At 43.7% G+C, this 21,395-nt stretch overlaps 1 long non-coding RNA gene across 1 annotated transcript in view; it reads right to left on the bottom strand.

Annotated features, from left to right (window-relative positions):
* Positions 1-3,986: 3,986 nt before the first annotated feature.
* LOC113604958 (uncharacterized) overlaps positions 3,987-21,395 on the bottom strand; it is a 176,684-nt gene continuing 159,275 nt past the window's right edge. Inside the window, exon 7 of the long non-coding RNA XR_003427012.2 lies at positions 3,987-8,023. This is a non-coding gene — a long non-coding RNA (uncharacterized LOC113604958). The remainder of the gene's footprint in view (positions 8,024-21,395) is intronic.

Genomic DNA, 21,395 nt, shown 5'->3' with positions numbered 1-21,395 from the left:
GTAGGTGGTCTTTTGAGCAGATATATACTGAGGGCCATTGGTAAAGTATGACTCTGGCCCACGGTAAATGGGTCTTGCTAAGGAGAATTCCAAGAATTGAAAAGTTATCCAGAGTCAAAGAAACGGCTCTTCATTGAAGTATCTTATACACTTGAGTAGGCATTTCTTTTTGTAAGCCCCCTCTTCTTTATTTGCAAGAGAAGAGAACTGTATTGGGTATTTAACAAAGACATTCTCACTTCCTCAATTTTAAGATTCCACTTCACACATGCTGTAGATGATGAGAGATTTGGTGTAGGTGCTTGGGTCCTGACACTCATATGATGTTAGGAAGCTCTGTGCTGCCCACATGTGGGATTTGTCCCATGAGAGAGCCAGCCTGGGTCTTGGAAAAAGAGACTCATCTCAGCCCACAGAGAAAAGGTCACTCTGGCAGGAGAGCTCCTTTGGGAATACAGATGCCCCAGACGACCAACAAGCAAAACTACCCTCTAAAGTTGGGTACGCAGAGTCTATAGTTTGTTCTGTGAGTGTTACCAGAAGCTGCACAGAGAAGGAAAGTGCTGTGGGCTGAGTGGGGAATTCTTGGTCTGCCCATTCGCCCTGCACATTCCAGATTTTGTAATAGGACTGATGGTTATTCTCCACACAGAAGCAGTCTAGACAGCTGAATGGAAACACTATAATAGTTCATTATTCCCTGTGTTACTTGGGGTCAGGACATCAGGTCATAGCCAATAGGGCTTTTTTTTTTAATGCTCTTCTTTCACTTTGACAGTACTTTGCAGTTTGGGGAGGGGGGGTTAAAAACTCACTTCAAGTGTCTCTTTTAAAAACCGTGGGAATCGTTCTACATGAGCATTAGCAATTTTAATCACTGATCATGTGTGTAGGTAAGGTAACATACGTATCTCGTTGAAAGTGTTCATATTCGGGGGCGTCTGGGTGGCTCAGTCGGTTGAGCATCTGACTTTGGCTCAGGTCATGATCTCACAGTTCGTGGGTTCGAGTCCCGTGTCAGGCTCTGTGCTGACAGCTCAGAGCCTGGAGCCTGAAGCCTGCTTCAGATTCTGTGTCTCCCTCTCTCTCTGCCCCTCCCCCACTCATGCTCTGTCTCTCAAAAATGAATAAACATTAAAAAATTTTTTTGAAGAAAAAGAAAGTGTTTATATTAATTTCCTTAAGTTAGGTATCTGTAGGGCCCTTGGTTTGATGGGAAGGACCTTTGATTTCAACCACTAACACCACTGGACTAACTTCAGTGAAGAAGGAACTCTGTGTGGGGCCTCCAGGAGGAGGCATCATTCCTGTTACTCTTGATTTGCTAACAGAGAAGTGAGGTCCAGAAGCCTTCCAGTACACGAGGTCAAGGCTCCTTGGTGCAGTCCTGGAGCGGGATGAAGCCTCAGAGGGTGCAGCTGGACACAGTTTTCCCAGGGCCCTCTCCTCTCGTGAGCTTGTGGGCCCCACACCCCGCATCACCTGCCTGAATCCCTACAACAAACCAGAAGTTGGTACAACAATATTCTCACTTTCTGTTAATTAGTCCCAACGTTTCAGAGCTGCATAAGTCTGGAGCCAGGACTTAAAAGCAGTTATGTCTGATTTCAAAGCCCGAGTTCATAATGAAGCACACTTGGCCCTCAAGGTTGTGGTCTGATGGTGGCATCAGCATCCCTGGTGAACTTGCTAAAAACGCATAAGCCCGAGTCCTGTCTCCAAACTACCAACGTGGAAGGTGCATTTTAGCAAGACCCCAACCCCCAGGCTCTGTGCTTGCTGTCTTTGCCCCAGACACAGGATTTAATCTCTGCTTCTAGAATAGAGAGGAAAAGCTGGATGTACCAAATTAAATCAAAGAGCCACAGACTCAAGCTTAGAAAAATGGTAGCACCAAACCACAGATTTAGACCCACAAACCCTGCTCTGGCCCAAGAGTAGGCAGTGTGGGCCGGCCCGCCAACAAACTGGCTCTGGCCTTTCCTGTGGCCACTGTCCTGTCTCCAGAGGTTAGGGTGCCTGAGCAGAGCTTCCGCTGTTAAGCTGGGCACAGCCTCTCTACAAGAAAGGCAGGCTTCGGAGCTTGCTTGAGGAGACGGGAGATGAGACATATAGCGGACCTTGACGGTATTTTGGGAGCAAAGGTACTTGCCTCTACCTCCCACCTCCTAGTTGACAAGAAAATAAAAAGGGGCTCATAGGATCTTCTTTGGTGAGACATGAACTTACACAGTAACACACACATTACTGGTGATATCTACACATTAATAATGCATAGTTGATGAGTCATTTTGGCACAGATAATGTTTTGAAATTCCAAAGGAATCCACAATTAGGGATGGCATGTTAAAATTACACAAAAGGTCCATCTCTCACAAATCCCAAAGCTCTTAAATATGCACATTCGTTTCATTATCTCAATCTCTGCCCAACTCAGTATAATCATCGTATCTTCCTCATCAACACTCTGCCAACAAAAAGGAACCGAGTTTCAACAAGTGTGCTCAGCTTCTCTTTCAACTCCCTCTTGAAACTCAAATGCAGAAGATGTCTAAGTGGAGGTGCAGCGGTCCGGGGCCCACCATGCTGAGTGTCAGCAGGGCAGCACAGGGTCATCAGGGCGCGTGCTGGCGCTATCCTCTCCCTTTCCAGGTGTTTTCTCCTCCAGGAGCCCAGGGCTTTCGGCTGGCCCCGTTTGACTCTCTCCCTTATTCTGAGGTTGGAGGGGTTGCAAGAATCACCACATCAAGGGAGATGTGCCTTTTAAGAGCAGGGTCTGGAAAGAATCATGTTTAACCTACAGGATTGGCATAGAAATGATGGAATTTGCCTATTCCAAAAAGCACAGAGTATAAACTCTTGGAGGAGCCTTAAACGTATCATCTTTGACACCTCCATTTCACAGATGAGAAACCTGAACCTCCAAATATGATGTACCCAGTAACATGACGGTGACTCGGAGCTGGGTTTCGTGACATCTGGCGGGTACCCTTTACATTTTTCTCCCTACTCCCCATTGTTGTGAGGGAGGCCTGGAAGGGAGGTGTCTTACAAGGGCCTCCCTTTGTTCTCCATCTTCAGAGGACAAAGCCTGTGTTAGGCATTGACATCCCGGGGTGGAGGCCCTCGGTGAACTGGGCAGGCGCGCTGCGGTATACGGATGCACCGATGGATGGCCGAGCCTGGGCTCTGGATGATTGCTGCTCAGTGCAGCAGCTTTATGAAAACATTAAATGTCATTACTTATTTCTTCATGTCCAAAATGTATACTTCAACATTTTTTCTCTGTAGACAAGTGTCACTTTTACTGCAATCTTCAGGCCAGATGTTCCTGGTATAAGTGGTAACAGCTGCCACGCTGGCAGACGTGTGGCTCCAGCTAAGTCACTTTCCAAAGACCCCACGGCCCTCTCTGCAAAAACACTGGCATGACAGGAGAAACCCATACCTGGCCCTCCCAAGCTGCCCGGGGAAACCACGGGGAAGGCTGGAACAGGGCATTTGGGCGGGCAGGCTGCCAAACCACGACTGCATTTCCCTCTTCCTCGGTGATGAGCTGGAGTCCCTGGATAGAGAGAGCTGCCCGTGCTCCTTCCCTTCGGGCTCCCCTTCAAAGCAGTGTTTATAGTGCCATCACCCATTATCCACGTCCTCATTTGTCTCGGCACCAAGTCATTTCCCTGGCTTTCTGTCACCCTCACCATAGCCTGCTATGATCTCAAGTTGATGTTCTATTGTTTTTGAATTTTGCTCAAGTTGTAGCCGCCTGGTAGCATTTATCTTCTCTGTTCCCTTGGGCTTTGGTGAATTCCTCAACAAGGTCCCATCTCAGCGTCAGCGTTTCCAGAAAATGCAGGCACAATTTGCTTCCATCTTCAGTGAAGACTGGAGACTTGATTCAGCCAAAAAATAACTCTTGCCTTTGCAATTTTTGGCTCTCTGGCTGAATAGCCTATTATTCAAGAATGTCATCCTGTTAAGTAAGGTTGAATTTATAAGACATGCAAACATAAGGACAGACACACAGACACAAACACTCTCTGGACATCACACAATGTATCTATGGGTGGCTGCAGCAGGATGCTCCCTCCAAGAGGTGGCGAGCTCATTCAAAGTTCTGGCTCCTTCAGGCAGGACTGAGGCCAGCACTGGGCAGGAGTAAATCCCTTTGGTGATGCTAGAATCTGGCTAGATAAGAACTCAAAGGACAGAAGTTCTCCTAGGCCCGAACTGTCAAGAGGTCATTGGTGGAAGAGTGGTCCAGCCACTGTCCCTCCATCCAGGATCCTGGGTCTCAGCCCTACCAAGAAGCACCTTCTACCACAGAAAGACCAAGAAGTGGCAGAAAGGCTGGGCTTCGGGTCCTGGACCTTGCCTCTCACTAGCTACTTGGTCTTGGGCAAGTTACTTAACCACCTGAAACTTTATCTGTAAAACAAGATGAACACCTGTTCTTTGAGGTTATTATGATTAATTAACCAACATCTATAAAGCTCTTGGCACACAGGGAATAACTGATTGATGTCATTTCCTTCTTCTGCAGGGACCAGATCATGGTTTTGTCACTTCTTGAATGGAGTGGTCATTTAGGTGAATTCCCTCTTCAAAATCAGGACCATTTGTCAAGCCTGCTGCTACAAATACAGTCAGAGCCACAGTGTCAGTTATTACACCAATGTCACTCAGCTTCCAACCCACCTTTCTACACCCTGCTCTGTGGTGCTGGGGCTGGGAGCCTGCAAACTATAATTTTCCCCGCCCAGCTGTTAGACTTTGTGAATAGGTGGACTCAGGGGGGAGACTGGAAGCAGTCTTCTCACTGTTTCTGTCAGTCCCGCCCTAGGACTGCCCTTCACTCAGCCTCCCCAGGTGGTTCCAGTTTCCAGCTTCTTTCTGCACTCCCAAACTCCAGCCTCATTGTGCCCTAGACAGGTGCCATCACCAGCTGGCAGTGCTTTCCCAGGGACTGGGAGAGCTGAGCCCCTGGTCCATGGATTTCTTCTGAGTTCCTGAGACTTCTAGAAGCAGTAAGGGAGTGCTACCTCCCCAGAGGGCTGAGTCCCAGGTCTGCAAGGTCCCTTCTCCAAGCTTCTAGATTCCGATAAGCCCAACCTCTGCCTTTGTTTCCCCACCCCTATTACCGTTGTGTTACTGCGGTACTCCCACTGGGCTTTCTTAGACTTCTCCACCCATTTAACCCATTCTTTCTTCTAAATTCTCTCTGTTGAAATGCCTAATATGGTTACGGTTTTCCTAACTGGACTCTGACTGATACAGGGACCACATATCCCCTGTTTGCCTAGACTCTCCTGATTTACACTAGTTTTCCTGGCATCTTGTCTTGTTCAGCATTTATCTCATGCAACATTGTCTTGGTTTCCAATGTAGACTGTAAGGTCACCTTAGATGTAGTTGTCCCCTTTAACAGGCCCCTTTGAGCACTGTGTGTATCAGGCCTCTCCAAATAGATTTCTACCATTTCTCTTTGATCCAGAGCCATATTCATATTTTCTACTTTGAAATAGGATGCTGGCATTGATTGTTAAAGAAGGGGGAGCTTCTTGGACACAGCTTAGAATTGGAGCTACAGAAGCATTGCCCATAACTTCTCTTTCTTATAATTCTACAAATTGGCCCCTGGTGGCTGTCTTCATACTCCCTTCTGAGCCTGATCTACTAGGGAAGCAATGGCTCCCTTTTGGAATGCTTTACATACAAAGCCTAATTTTTTTTAAGTTTATTTACTTATTTGGGGGGGGGGGAGGGCAGAGAGAGGTAGAGAGAGAATCCCAAGCAGGGCTCTGTGCTGTCAGTACAGAGCCCAACCTGGGGCTCGAACCCACAAACCATGAGATCATGACCTGAACTGAAACCAAGAGTTGGCTGTTTAACCGACTGAGCCCCCAGGTGCCCCTAGATCATCCACTTCTGCTCAAGTATCATACCTCCTTTAACCCTTCCCCCAGGCACGTCCTTCGTTCTCTTACAAACCTCTTCCAGGAAATTCTCTACCTTACTTTTGGCACTTTACCACTTCTTAAGGAGCTTGGTATCTTTTATACTGTGGTCTTAGATTGCCGTAACTCCAAATGCATCTTTGACTTGCAGTTTGGCCAGTTGGTTAAGTTTCCTGATAGACTGAATTCCTTACAGCCATCATCAATCTTTTCTTTCCTGGTCTAGTTACAATGCACTTCTTCTACTTGGTCCCTTTATGTCCATCCCTCTCTCTTCTGTCCTTCCAAACTCACATGTGTGCTAGGATATTTTGCACTCCTGCACTTTTGTTCAAGTCGTTTCCTGTGCTTGGGACTCTCCTCCCCTTTCATCCAACTCATCCCTCCAGACCCCTGCTGAAGCTTCCTCCGATACCCCAGGCTGAGCTGAGTAACGTCCTCTCTACTGCCATCATTCCTGTTACAACCTCTGTCATTGCACTTAGCACATTATACTGAAATCACCTCCTACATGCCTGTCTCTTCTGATGGGCTTCTCCACAAGCTCCAAGGATAAATGATGTGTCTTGCGCACCTCTGTGCTCGCAGGACGTAACACAATGCCTGTCACATAGGAAGCACTTGATAAATGTGTGTTGACCTAAACTTAATACATTTTTGCTGAATGATTGAATGACATTGAGGCGGCAAATCCATGAGCTGCCATTTTTCTCCCCTGGACACATATTTATCTCCTTCTTCCCCTGCCAAAACCCCAACGATTGCTTCACTATGCCGGATAATCTTTCTGTCAGGTCTCTGACACACAAAACACATGTAATCGTTCCATTATGAGGGCTGGCACTAAGTTTAAGCTGAGTGTACAGATTTATTAGATCTTGTACCAGGAAACTAGTGAGGCAGAGAGTTTAGGGGGATTTCCAAAGGGGATGTAAACTGTTCATGAGCCCTTGTACTTCGAGGCAATTCTATGTTCCTGTGGGGGCCTCAACTGTCCTTGCAGATTGTGTTTCTCCATCTTCCTTTGCAAAATGCAGGCAGGCTACTGCTGTACACTGATGTGTAGAAGAAAGGAAGGGCCAAGGGCAATGAGCAAGCTGCACACTCAATACTTGCCATAGCCACACATAGTAACTGGAATGTCCCCATTACTGGCTCATTGTTCCTGTGCAAAGACAAGTTGCACACAGTTTAGCCATCTGGTCACTCAAAGTGCATTTTGCACACTGGCTAGTTTGCTATGCTGATATGATTGTGAGTTCCTACTCTTGGAAAGGAAAGGTACTGGGTGCAGATGGCAGGAATGCCTAGCAGCGGTTCTAATGGTCCCCAAGTGTTTGCTGTCCCTGTTGCCCTGGGAATCCAAACTTTAAGGCTCCAATTAAATCCCATCTCCTCTAAAAAGCTACCATTTTGGCTTCTAGGACTCTCTCTTAAAGCTCTGAAGACAAGTGGTTCCCAGTGTGGTATTCCATTGCATTATCTTAAAAAGACAGTGTAGTGCAAAGAGCCCTGGACTGGGATTTATAAAGCTCACGTACTGATTCTAGGTCCCTTCGCGATGTTGGCTAGATCCTTTCATAGCTCTGAGTTCTCCACCCCTCCCTCCTCCTCCTTCTCTCCTCCTTTCCTCCTCCCCTGATCCTTTCTTCCTCCTGCTCCTCCTACTTTTCCTTCGTCTTTGTCCTCCCTTGTTTTCTTTGCCTCATCCTTCTCCTTCTCCCCTTCCTTCTCTTCCTCCTCCTCCTGCTTCTTTTCTTCTGTGATACAGAACAAAATACCCCTGCCATGCTACATTGCCAAGTTTACAGGAAGGATCTTTATGACACACACGTGAAAATAGTGTGCAGAATACAGAGTGCCCGAGAGCAAAAGATGGCGTCGGAAGGGAAGGGCTGTAGATATTTTTATTTCATGAACCCCGGCTGCCTACAGGAAAGGGGTGACAGCAGGAGGCAGGGGCTGGTTGCAAAGGGTCAAACAAATTTGGGAAGAATGAATTCCAGAGATGGAGGTCAACTTTGAGTTGAATGAGTAGTCACTGCCATAGTATTCCCCAAGGGGGCCTGAAAACAAAAGATGGGTCATTGGTATGGTGGACAACAAGGGAAACCGTTGATTCTTTCATTCATTCAGTGTATAGCTCACAAATTTCACTGAGTACCAGACGCTGGAAGGCACCAGAGACATGGTGGTGAGGAAGGCATAATCCTCGTCCTTACTAAAGTTTCTAGTCGACTGGGGGAGACAGACAGGCGTGGCAAAGCAGCATGGTGGGTATTGCAAAAGAGGTGCTATTGCACAAGGTGTTATTGGAGGACACAGGGTGGGCACCTAGCTTGGTCTTGGGCATTCAAGGAGGGTCTTCCTGGACAAGGTGACATCTGACTCAGGAAAGCAGACTGCAAATAAGGAATAACTCCTAAGAAGCCCGAGAGCAGGGTCTGAGGCCACCACTCGCTGGACTGTCCAGAGAGAGATTTGCTGTGAAGCTGGCGAAGATGAAGCATCAGGCCCCCTCATTTGTCCAGGGCTTTTCCACGGTCTTGGCAGCAGTCGAGCAATGTACAGTCTCATCACATGTTTTTGTAAATTTTTGAAAAGCAAGATATTTAAGTGAGATTAGTTAAGATTGCTGTTTCTTTCCATTTTTACTTTCTATCAGCCACTTCCCCTCACGGACGGGTGGCTTCCTATGTCCACTTTGCCGAATGACCAGCTACTGTACCATGAAGGTGAAGACGAGAGGTGCTATGCATGAGTTCCAAGGGGTCCCCTCCCGAAAGATGGAGGTAGTGCAAACAAACAAACCAAACCACATAATTGGAGCTAGAAGCTAGTCTGTGGGAACTTTTTTTTCAACTTTTAACTCTTATATGAGGCACACTGATGGAGGTTTTCTTAAACCTTAAAAATTTATAGTATTACCAATAGCAAGCTATAAAACTAAAATAAAGTTGCCTAAACTGTAAACGGTATAAAGTAAATTTTGGCCCATCATGTTAGAAGAAAGACTATGTTATCTTTTTATTCTCTCTCTATCAAAATTTTTCTTATATGAAAAAGTCATCAAAGAGTACGTAGCCAAAAATGTTGGGATAATCCACTATGCAGATGTATCAGGCAATTATTAAAAATTGTTATTTTTCTGGATTTTGTGATCCATGTTGTATTTGTCAGTTTTTTTTAATAAATTTTTAAAGGTTTCTTTATTTTTGAGAGGGAAACAGAGCATACGTGGGGGAGGGGAGGAGAGAGAGGGAGACATAGACTCTGAAGCAGGCTCCAGGCTCAGAGCCTGATGCAAGGCTTGAACTCACATGGTGAGATCGTGACCTGAACCGAAGTCGGATGCTTAACCAACTGAGCCACCCAGGCACCCTGGTATTTGTCAGTTTTTTAAAAACATGTAATTTTTGTTTCTTTTTTCTTATTCCAAATAAATATCACTTTCATATCTAATTTTGTTTTTGTAATTTTGGATTCTTTTTCTTTTTTTAAGAGGGCTTCCCAAATCAGACAAGCTTCAGGCTTTTCCAAACCTAGATTTACCCCGGTTGACCAAGTGAGTTCTTTGAACTGGTGGGACTCATCTCTTCTGTAACTGACAGTTTCTCCATAAATCCTAGTACTTCTGGCTTGCTGTGCAAACTCAGTGCCTGCGGCATGTAATGTGTCTCTCCTGGATGCTGTGTCCCACTGTCTGAGAGCCACTGGCTCCCTAACCCCAGAAGTGAGCCTTTAAGGGCCTGAGGAACCCAAGGTCCCCAGGAAGGATGCTGTCAGCTGGGAGGATTTGTCAGTGAGGACGAGAGTCTGCTAGGGTGTTGGGAGGCCAGGAGAACTTGGTGGTGTGTGCACCCCTACAACACTGCCCTTCAATAAGGTTTTGGGAAAGCGAGGTAGGGAATGTAAGGGGAGGACTGTACTAGAATGGGACATACGTGGCCTCAAAGGGGTGGGAGAAACAGGAGCAGTGCTTTTCAAGGTCAGTCAGAGGCCTTCATTGCAGAGCCTCCAGCCGCTTTCACGTGGTGGAGAAAACGAGGGAGGTCGAACAGCACTTGGTGAGGCTGCAGATGGCAGCTGACCCAAGCCCCCAGGAATGGTCACATTCTTTACACAATGACAATGGGAGACAACAAGGGCTTAGGGAAGAATGAGGGAACTATCAGAACTGGGAAGGCTGGAAAAGCTGGAAAAACTGGAAAGGCTCGGTCCACACTGGAATTGGTTGCCTAATTGCAATGAGAGATACTCTTCTGTCCCTCTAATTTTCTTTCTCTTTGGGCAGCTGCCTAAAATGTGCTTTGTACATTGATAAACTAAAGGATAAGACCCCTGTGTTAGGGTTCTTCGGAGGAAAAGAACCAATAGAAGATACGTACACATATACATAAATACATGTATGTGTTATGCATATGTAGGTTTGTGTATATGTAGTTTCAGGATAAGGAATTGGCTCGTATGATTATGGAGGCTGAGAAGTCCCCAGATCTGCAGTTGGTGAGCTGGAGACCCAGGAGCTGATGTTTAGTTTCAGTCTGAGGCCAAAGGCCAGAGAACCAGGGCGACACACGGATGGTCTACATTCCGACCCGAAAGCTGGCAAGCTGCAGACTCAAGAAGAACCAATGTTTCAGCTCAAGTCCAAAGGCTGGAGAAGCCCACCCAGTGTCCCAGCTCAGTCAGACAGGAGGCGGGGGGCGGGGGGGGGGGGGGTCCTTTTACTCAACCTTTCTGTTCTGTTCAGCTCTTCAACTGACAGGCTGAGACCCACCCACATTGGGCAGGGCAATCTGCTTTACCTAGCCTAAGAATTCAAATTTTAATCTCATTCAGAAACATCCTCACAGACATACTCACAATAATGTTTGACCAAATATCTGGGCACCCTGTGGCCAGTCAAGTTGACACATAAAATTAACCATCATAACTTCCTGCTTAATTTGTCTTATTTCCTGGAAAATGTTAATAGTTGGAAGAAAATGAGGGAAGTTGCAAAGCTGGCCTTTTAGGGCCTAGAGAAATAAACGTTACCCCCCCCCCCTTACCCTTCTGCAGGGGCACGGTTTACTTCTGGGGATGTTATGTAGCCCAAACATACTTTTAACTGTTTCTTGATTTCTTCATATTTTCCTAATTGGACTTAAAGTTCTCTGAGGGCAGAGGACTTTCCCCTTCCCCGCAGACACACACCAGGCACCCAAAGCTGACCTTACTAACAGCTGTTTAATTTACAAAGTGCCAAGGTGTCAGGTGGCATTGTTCCCTGAAACATTTGTTGTGCTTTTTCAGGAGGAATAGTCTCCTTCTTCTAGAACAGTCTAGAATTATATTCTATAGAGGATGTATAAAATACGTAAAGACCCTAAAACAGCTAATTTCTACAGTAAGGAATAAAATTAATCAAATCTACAAGTCCATTGCAAAAATAATCATTGTTTGTTTAAGTGTGGTCTTGTGTCTCATTATAGGAAATACAAGGCAGTGTTATCTAAGCCTGGATCCCTACACTGTGAAGAGAAATTCAAACAAGCTCATAAGAAATCCAAGCATATGGGGCACCTGGATGGCTTAATCAATTAAGCATCCAACTTCGGCTCAGGTCATGATCTGGCAGTTTGTGAGTTTGAGCCCCGCATTGGGCTTGCTGCTGTCAGCTCAGAGCCTACTTCAGACCCTCTGTCCCTCTCTCTGCCCCTCCCCTACTCCCTCTCTCTGTCTCATAAATAAATAAACATTAAAAAAAGTTTTTAAATGTACTCTATCAATATTATCAGTATTACTAAATCATATCTTATTATTATCAGTAAAAAGTTGAATAGTTATGTTTAAATTTAAAAAAAAATTTTAACATTCATTTATTATTGAGAGACAGAGAGAGACAGAGCATGAGTGAGGGAGGGGCAGAGAGGGGGAGACACAGAATTGGAAGCAGGCTCCAGGCTCTGAGCTGTCAGCACAGAGCATGACACGGGGCTCGAACTCACAGACCGTGAGATCATGACCTGAGCCTAAGTCAGACGCTTAACGGATCAAGCCACCCAGGTACCCCAAGTTATGTTTAAATTTAGAACAGAGTCCACACACACACAAAAGAAATCCAAATACATAATATGTGGGATAAGTATTAACTATTTTAACAAAGGAATAAGAGTTTAACTTAAATAGGTGATTACACTTGGTTATAAAAATCTAAACAAACCCTATGTTAATAATTTTATGTTTTTCCTGTCAAAAAAGCTTTAGCTATATAGATACATGAAATATATGCCATTTGTTGAAATATCATATATCTTAAAAATTTTTAAATCTTGTTGTTGATGCATTTATATATTAAAATCCCCATTCATAACAAGGAAATTGAGATCAGACTTCTATTCCATTTCTTCTAGATTTTATAAATCCAAAAAAATAAAATATTGAAGCCACGCTAGAGGTGACTCTGCTCAATGTTTAGCAGAAGAAAAGTTATTTGGGAAAATTAAGTTGAGGGCCACAGAATGAAAAAAGTTACCACTTCAAATCCTTATGTTTGTGTTTAAAAAAGAAAATCAAATATTTTGGATTCTATGTGATGCAGAAGTCTCAGAGTGGCTAAGTGCCTCCAAGATCACATGTAGGCACTAAAATTTTATTTTATTTTATTTTATTTTATTTTATTTTATTTTATTTTATTTACTTATTTATTTATACAATTTATTGTCAAATTGGCTAACATACAGTGTATACACTGTGCTCTGGGTTTCGGGGGTAAGTTCCTGTGATTCACTGCTTATAAGCACTAAAGGAAGTTATGTGGAAATTCTTCTTGGCTACCAAGGAATGATCTCTGTCCAGCACAGGTAGACACTTACTCAGAACTTGGGATCCTGAGGCGTAAACATCATGTTCTGACCCCCTTCTGCGAGCTCCCTCATGTCTATATTGTGCCATGGGACCAACAGAAGTAGATGCATGGGAAAGAATGGGATTCTGGTCCCAAATGGCCCGGGTCAGCAAGTACCCTTCTCTTCTGACTTGGGCTATTCCTCGCCATCAGCCCTGATTTGCTCTCCTGCATTCCTGGCCTCACTCTCTTTTGGCTGCACTCTGTCCGCTCAGAGCCGGCCTTGGTGAGTCCAACCTGAGGGTTGCCTGCATATGCCCTCTTCTTGCTGGTCTGCTCTCACGGGCTCTAACAAACTCAGCAGCAGCTCCTCCTCTTAGCCTCCTAGCCCTTCCTACGGGTGCTGTGCCTGCCTCTAAGATGGGAAGCTGGAGGACCGTTTGTCAAGAAAAAGCTGAATTATAGGCCTTCCTTGTTTCCCTGTTTTTCCCACCTAATGGCATGGATACTGGCCCCACAGCAGCCAGAGACTGCCCAAGTCAGAGCACTTGGGCACTTCCTGGCCACTCCCTGATGTGGCCGAGCTGGTGGCACAGGAAAACAAAAAGGAGTAAGGGAAATAGCCACTCTACAAGGCTCCCTGTGGATGGCTGCCCTGCGGCTCACTCACCTCCAAAGGGTTTTGCTTAATGGAAAAGCTCAGAACATCAGGTTTTGACAGGACCCTTGAGATTTTATTAACACCCTAATTTTATGTTTTGGAATACTAAAACTAAGAGAGAGATACTTTCTAGAGTTAGGATGTTAGAGACTGGCTGAGCAGGCCCTGCAAGCCTGGTCTGGGTGACTCCAGGCCCAGTGCTCTCTCTACTCTATCAGGCCACACCCTCAAAGAATTATTGCCTCAAGAACATCATCAAACCAACTTTGAACACTCACAATGAGCAAGGTACTGGCTAAAATGTCCCTTTGTCCAAGGACTTGAGAACTGTTTTGCGGTCTCCCCACTCAGCGATTCACTCTGATGCACACTCTGTTTTCCAACAGACGGAGAAATAGGTGACTCCCACGCTGGGGAAGCACCTGGGGGTATTGCTTATGCAACACCGCAGTCGACAGAAGCCTCCAGCCTACTTTGAATCTCCTCCCCTTTTAAATAACTTATGTATATTTCTAATGCGTGAAATGGTTAACTCGGTAGAGGAGAGTCAGAGACGGTACCTAATCCCAGCTTGATGCAATTACTTTAACATGAATTTAAAATAAAATTAAACTTAACAGTTTAAACTGATGTTTGAGGGTTTTAAAAAGATTTAGTTTCCTTTGGAACCACTGTGTTATTTGATCCAGTACAATCTTTTTGAGCTCCATGCATAACATCTTTACCCAAGTACCATTACTACTAGATTATGCCCATAGGTTGAGTTACAAATGTCTAAAAATCTTAAAATTATTAAGCTCAGATTAGAGTGTTCAAAGACTATGGTGTTATTTTAGTCTCCTGCCATATCCTCCATTTACTATAAACTTGTTATATTGGCATTCAAATAAAATGTCATAAAGCAAGTATGTAAGGAGGTGTTTGGGGTTTGTTTCAGGCTTCTGCGAGCCAAGTTTGCATGGCAACCAAGATGTATAACAGAAACACTCAAATAGTCTTCGTAAAAAAAATGCTGAGCAGAGCTCAGGCGTGGGACAACTTCTAAGTTGGGGCACACCATCAAAGCTGGTCAGAGCAATGGCGGGGTCTAGATAGGGACAGCATGTCACCCGATATTGTCTCAACAGTACACCGAGGCCCCTCTGAGCAGTTGCCAAGGGCTAAGGTATCAGAGGCCAAGCCCCTAGAGATACAGCTTCATGGAATTTGCAGATGTTACAGTTGGAAGGGCCCTTCAACGCCATTTAACCAAACCCCTTGTTTTATAGGTGAGGAGATGGAGACCCAGAGCTATGATTTGTCTGCAGTCTCAGAGGTCTTCTGTATATTATCCATCGCAGAAGCAACATGAGTATGCTCACACCCATGTTCTCTCATTTAGTGAATTCTTTTTTGTTTTCCCAACTGAACATAAATTGCAACTGTTCTGAATTGGGATAAAAAAAAAAAAGGAAGGGAAAAGGCAACAGGCTTCCATCTGGAAGCCTAAACAGTACTCATAGGGAGTCTTTCTGGGCTTCCCAGATCAATCTGCCTGGTAGATCTTTCCCTAGAAGACTCAACTCATGAAATCGGATGGATGGTACTTTGTTTCCACGACAGAGAAGGCATTTATTTGTCAAATTGAGTTAACCCACCTGCTACCATGAGGAAGGGAGAATCCCTCCTTTCTGAAACCCACATGCAGGGGGCAAGAGGGGTAAACCTGGAATGAGGCTGCCCACAGCAGGATGAGGTGGGGTCCATGAACTGGGAACTTAGAAAAAGCTTCAATCTATCAGTAACCACCAAAGAGGACGAAGCTTACGCGGACAGCATGAGAATTGACTATCGATTTCTAAATCTTCTGATAGCCCTATGGTTTCTTCACCCAGCATGCCTAAGAGATGGACCAACTGAGGCCAATGGCACTAGCCTGTAAGCACCTCTGAGGCCACAAACTGGAACGGGAAGAGAAGCAAGAACATGGATGTTTGGCACTGCTGGGAAAGGATACTTCATTGTACAAGAATCTATTGCATAAAATATTAAAAAGAAACCCACATTTACACCTTCTCAAATTAAAAATCATTTACAGTTTCCCCTATCCTTGTTTTTTTTTAAATTCAAAACTAATATTCTGCAATGCCATACCCTCACCCAATTTCCCTAAAGGCAACCTAGCAGAAATTCCTCTAGTTTCAAAGATTTATGTATTTACACATATGTACAAAAATGGGCTCCTAGTATATATCTTTCTCTGGATTTATTTTAGCCCCTTTTGTCCCTATAATTCCAAGAAAATCTCTATTTCTTGGGGCGTCTGAGTGGCTCAGTCAGTTGAGCGTCCGACTTCAGCTCAGGTCATGATCTGGCGGTTTGTGAGTTCAACCCGTGTGTCAGGCTTTGTGCTGACAGCCCGGAGCCTGGAGCCTGCTTTGGGTTCTGTGTCTTCCTCTCTTTGCCCCTCCTCTACTGGCACGTGCTTTCTCTCTCTCTCTCTCTCTCAAAATAAATAAACATTAAAAAAAAAAAGAAAAGAAAAATCTCTATTTCTCTAGCTTTATGTTTTCACATGAAACAATGTTCATGACAGTAATCTGGGGGCCCTCTGCACAGTCCTGAACTCAACCCTTCCCACCGTCAAGAGGTGAGTTATCTGATTAGTGAGTTTGAAAGATAAAATACTGTTGATATCTCTCTATTTGGGGGGTCAGTTTCTGCAGGGTGCAAGCGATCAGCTCACCTTCCACCATGTGGCAGAGGGTGGCCCTTTGGCAAAGAAGGCCCACAATTATGAACTATGCCAGCAAACTACACAAGACTGTGTAGTTTAGATAAAAGTGATAGGGAGATCAATTAGACCAGTGAACAAAACCACATTCCTCCAATCAGTTATATTAGTGATATATAAGAGATACATTAGATAAAGAGCTTGGGGATTTTTTCAGCCCTACAAACACTAATACTGAGGAAGGTGGAAAGAGATTGTGCAAAAAAAACCCATGAGTATGGTTAAACCAGATCCTCAGGGAATTAAAACAACAGCCATTGAAAGGAAAGACTGGTGGCCACTGAAATAATAAGACACAAGTTTCCAGAGTCCACATGATTTTGTTTGGTGCAGCTAAAAGCCCGAATTTAAAAAATAAAAATAATAAATAAAACAGGTTCTGGGGCTTGCATTCTGGTAATCCTTACTTGAAGTGAAGTGGGATAGGAAGGCAAGGACACCTAACTATCTATCTAGAGTAGGTTTCCCAGAGAAAATACAGGACACCCAATTAAATGGAAGTTTCAGAGAAACAAGAAATAATTTTTAGTATAGTCCAAATATTATATGGGATGTACTAAAAATTATTTCTTGTTTATATGAAACTCCCATTTAACTAGGTTCTTAATTTTTTGATGTCTTTATTGAGTAATAATTCATATACAAGAATTCACCCAGTTAAAGTATACTATTTAATGGTTTCTAATATATTTGCAGAGCTGTGCAATGATCACCACAACTTCTGTTTAGAACATTATCATCGCTGGAAGGTAAGCGAGAACCCACTCACATGCTCACCCTCAGCCCTAGGCAAACACGAATCTACATTCTGTAACCACTCATCCACCTGGACATTTCCTGTAATCGAGTCACACGATCTGTGGTGCAGCCTGTATTTTTATTTTGTAAATCTGACAGCCCTAGCCTAAGCCAATTGTCTAGAGCAATGAAGAGTAATGACAACCGGAGAAAATACAAAGGGAAGAGAAATAGGCTGCAGCAGGTAGGGAAGGCAGCACGCTGAGAACCAGGAGGATGGTTCTCACATGATGGACCCTTATCGCAGGCGCCCAAATCTGAGTGCAGCCAGTCTCTGAGCCCGTTTAAGGAGGAAGTTTTTTTCCTAAAGGAAACCCACAGCAGCTGTAGGGAAGCCAGCCGGAGAATGAGACTGGCTGCTAGGCAGTCTGGAACAACACCCGTGCACATCGCTGAACCGCTGGCAAGCGGGATCTCCTTATCTCCGCGTGCAGGTGCTGCGGGACACCCCCCCTCACCCCCGCCCCCGCGGGCCCTGCACCACAGGTGCTGTCGCCAGGACCCCTGCCACCTCTGCCTCTGAAAGCCCCAGGCACCACGCTCCGCTATCCTGCCAGAACAGGAAAAGAGAGCCCACGTGGAGTGTCCTCTTGCCCAGCATGCAAAAAGTGTGGCAAAAGCACAGATTTCACTCCTAGGTCCTTCTTCAATTCTTGCTGCCTGGGGTGGTGCCTATAAATGGCAGGCACTGGAGTCATATTACGGTGCCTTGGCTGCTTAAAGATTAAAGCAATTAATTCCTGGGGAACCTGGGTGGCTCAGTTGGTTAAGCCTCTGACTTTGGCTCAGGTCATGATCTCATGGTTCCTGAGTTTGAGCTGTGCTGACAGCTCAGAGCCTGGAGCCTGCTCTGATTCTGTCTCCTTCTCTCTGTGCCCCCACATGCCCCCGTGCATGCTCCCATTCTCTCTCTCTCTCTCTCTCAAAAATAAATAAATAAATAAATAAATAAATAAATAGCAACCAAACAAACAAACACAATTAAGTCCTAGTTCCCACAGGGAGATAGGACCCATAATGTGTTAAAACTACAGGACAGGCTTTCAAAAGATTCAGGGCCACCCTAAGTACAACATATTTGCCACTTCTTTTCCCTGGCTTGCTTGGGACAATGTAGAAATGGCTGCTGGCATCAGAAAGGAGAAGCTGGGTAAGGGAATGACACCACGTAACTTCCTGACTGAAGCAGAGGATCCAGGGTCTTTTGACCGAACAGAGAAAGTACCTGCAACCCAAGAATACTGGGTGGGACATTTATGATGCCTGCAGCTCAGAGACACTCTTATCTTTGGAATCTCCACTCCAGGATAACAAATGTGTTAAAATTCACCCGCATCCCCCATTAAACATAATTTTTGCCCATACATTCTTTTGGGAAATTCTTTCACCTTTTTGCTTTTAGAACTATTTTTGTTTCAAGTACTTTATTCCATTTAAAAATTGTAATGACTGATTCATAATTATCATTCAAGCTCAAGAATGTTTACAAAATGAGAAAGTTGAGCGTGCAGTTCCCTTCAAGTATAGTGAACTTTCTTTTCTTTTCCTTTCTTTTCTTTTCTTTTCTTTTTTCTTTCCTTTTTTTTTTCTTTTTACTAATATCAAACTTAACAATGAAAACATTTGGCATAATGTGACATTTTAGTGACATCCATTAACAAATCCTTGTTTCTGATCTTTCAGTTTTCTGTCTTTTGGATAGAAGTAATAATTGCCTGTTTCCACCCTTTACAAGGCGCACTGACTGAGAAGCTTAATGGATAAAACAATGCCGTGAGGCTGTTTCTATACAAAATTATCTGTGGGATTTGGTGGGAAACATGGTTTCACAAAACCCAAGGTGACAGGATAGAATCCAACTGCAAACCAAGGCCACATGTAATGCTGGCTGAGGGTTTTCTCAAACTGCTGACCCCTCTTCTCCCTTCTCTGGTCTTTAGGTTACAGAAAAACCCACCTGAACTTCACCTTTCGAGGGAAAGACAATTCTCAGACAGGACTTGAAAAGAATTTACCCACATTAGGGGCACCTGGGTGGCTCAGTCAGCTGAGTGTCCAACTTCACTCAGGTCATGATCTCGCTGTTGATGAATTTGAGCCCTGGATTGGGCTCTGTGCTGACAGCTTAGAGCCTGGACCCTGCTTGGGATTCTGTGTCTCCCTCTCTCTCTGCCCCTCCCCCACTCATGCTCTGTCTTTGTCTCAAAACTAAATAAACACCAAAAAAAAAAAAAAAAAAGAATTTACCCACATTGTATCAATACAAAGAAAAGAACGCTAGACAGAGCTGCTCCCCTTAGGCATGAAAAAGGCCAGGGAGAGCTTGAAAATATGTTACAAAAAGAGAAGATGATGAGGTTGATGATAATATGAGAGACAAAGGGGCACCACATGCCAAAGAAAGACGAAGGATCTAATCCAGATGACTTCAGAGATGAGATAGATGTTCAAACAAAAATAAAATGAAAAGGGAGTTTTTAGAGTCAAGAAAACAAGCCAACGACCAAACACCACTTAACGCTAATTAATTATATTTTCTATATCAAAGATATATAGACACATATGTAGATAAAAATATAGAGATATATATCTGTGATATGTATTTCCTGTGATATAGGATTTATTTTGATTTCTGTGACATAGAAAATATAATTAATTAGATTTAATTAGGTTGTAACAGGGGCACCTGGGTGGCTCAGTTGCATGATCTCATGGTTTGTGAGTTCAAGGCCCACATCAGGCTCTGTGCTGACAGCATGGAGCCTGCCCATGATCCTCTCTCCCTCTCTCTCTCTCTGCCCCCCACATGCCACCATCAAAATAAATAAATAAACTTAAAAAAAAAAGAAATATGTTGTGACAGAGGTGACTACTTCAAAGTGAATTTCTGATATGTAGGAAGAATTTAAAATAATCCCAGAGAATATGGAGGGAGAGAATATTACAACTTAAAGCGATCAGAAAAGGGGAGATGCAACCTAAACTAAGGGTGACTGGAGTCTCTGAAATGGAGAATACTGTAAGTAAAACAATATACACTGGGGCACCTGGATGGCTCAGTCGGTTAAGCGTCTGACTTCGGCTCAGGTCATGATCTCACGGCCCATGGGTTTGATCCCCACATCGGGCTCTGTGCTGACAGCTCAGAGCCTGGAGTCTGTATCAGATTCTGTGTCTCCTCCTCTTTCTACCCCTCCCCTGCTCACGCTCTCTGTCTTTCTGTCTCTCAATAGTAAATAAACGTTAAATTTTTTTTAAATAAACATTAAAAAACATTTAAAAAAATAAAAAAACCCACAAAACAAAACAAAAAAAAAACCAATATATACTGAAGTCCTAATAAAGAAAACATTCAAGGGATTAAGGAACTACTGAATCTATTGATTGACAGTCACACTATTTGCAAAGAAAAACAGAACTGAATTTATGCCACAGTCAGCTTAGGTAATGGATTTCAAGGAAGCATTAAAAACTAAAAACATAAGATGACAGAATTAAGACAAAATATGTATACGTATGTATATAATATTAGTTATACTAACACATGTAAATATAACAAACTGATCTAGTAAACGTTTCATGGATTATGTCACAAAAACTAAATCCAAACATATGGCATATAAGAGAAGCTTCATAAAACAGATAACAGGAATCTCAAAAGTAATAGAAGAAACAAAAGAACCTCATAGAAACCCTACACCCAAGTTATAGAGGAATCCACCTACGTTTTTTGTCTATACTTGTAAAGTTTCTTTTTTATTTACACTTACATTTTTTATTCTTTTGGAACTTGCTCCTGTGTATATTGTGAGAAATGGACCTAGTTTTATCTTTTTACAAATGACTGTCCAGTTTCCCCCAACATAATGATATAAAAAGCTTATCTTTGCCCCAGTGATCCCGGGAACCACCGTTATCATACCTGGTTTCACTTGTTTCTGGACTTCCTATTCTTGCCACAGGTTTTTCTGTCTATTTCCACACCTAACTATTGCAGTTTTAAGTATCAGGTTTTGGGATATGTTTAGCTATCTGGAGGGCTAGTCCCTTCTCATGACCCTTTCTTTTCAGTGCTTTCCTACTTATTCCTACAGGCCTAGTTTTCCACACAAACTTTGGTAATCACCTTGTCCAGTTCTAAGGAAGCCTTATTGTGATTAAATCAATTTTACAAATTAATTTATAGAGAACTGACATCTTGATGATGTTGAGATGTCCAAGCAAAAACGAGCAGTACCTTTCCATTTATTCAAGTCTACTTTTGTATCGTTCAAGAATGAGTATAGTTTTTTTTTCCCCATACAGGATTTGAACACTTCTTCCTAAATTTATTCCTAAAGTATTTCATTTTCCATTGCTATGATAAATAGGTTT

The sequence above is a fragment of the Acinonyx jubatus genome, chromosome A3 (genome assembly GCF_027475565.1).
Source record: "Acinonyx jubatus isolate Ajub_Pintada_27869175 chromosome A3, VMU_Ajub_asm_v1.0, whole genome shotgun sequence".
NCBI classification, from domain to species: Eukaryota; Metazoa; Chordata; class Mammalia; order Carnivora; family Felidae; genus Acinonyx; species Acinonyx jubatus.
The sequence above is the reverse complement of the archived record's forward strand: the minus strand, read 5'-3'. Positions and strand labels throughout refer to the sequence as shown.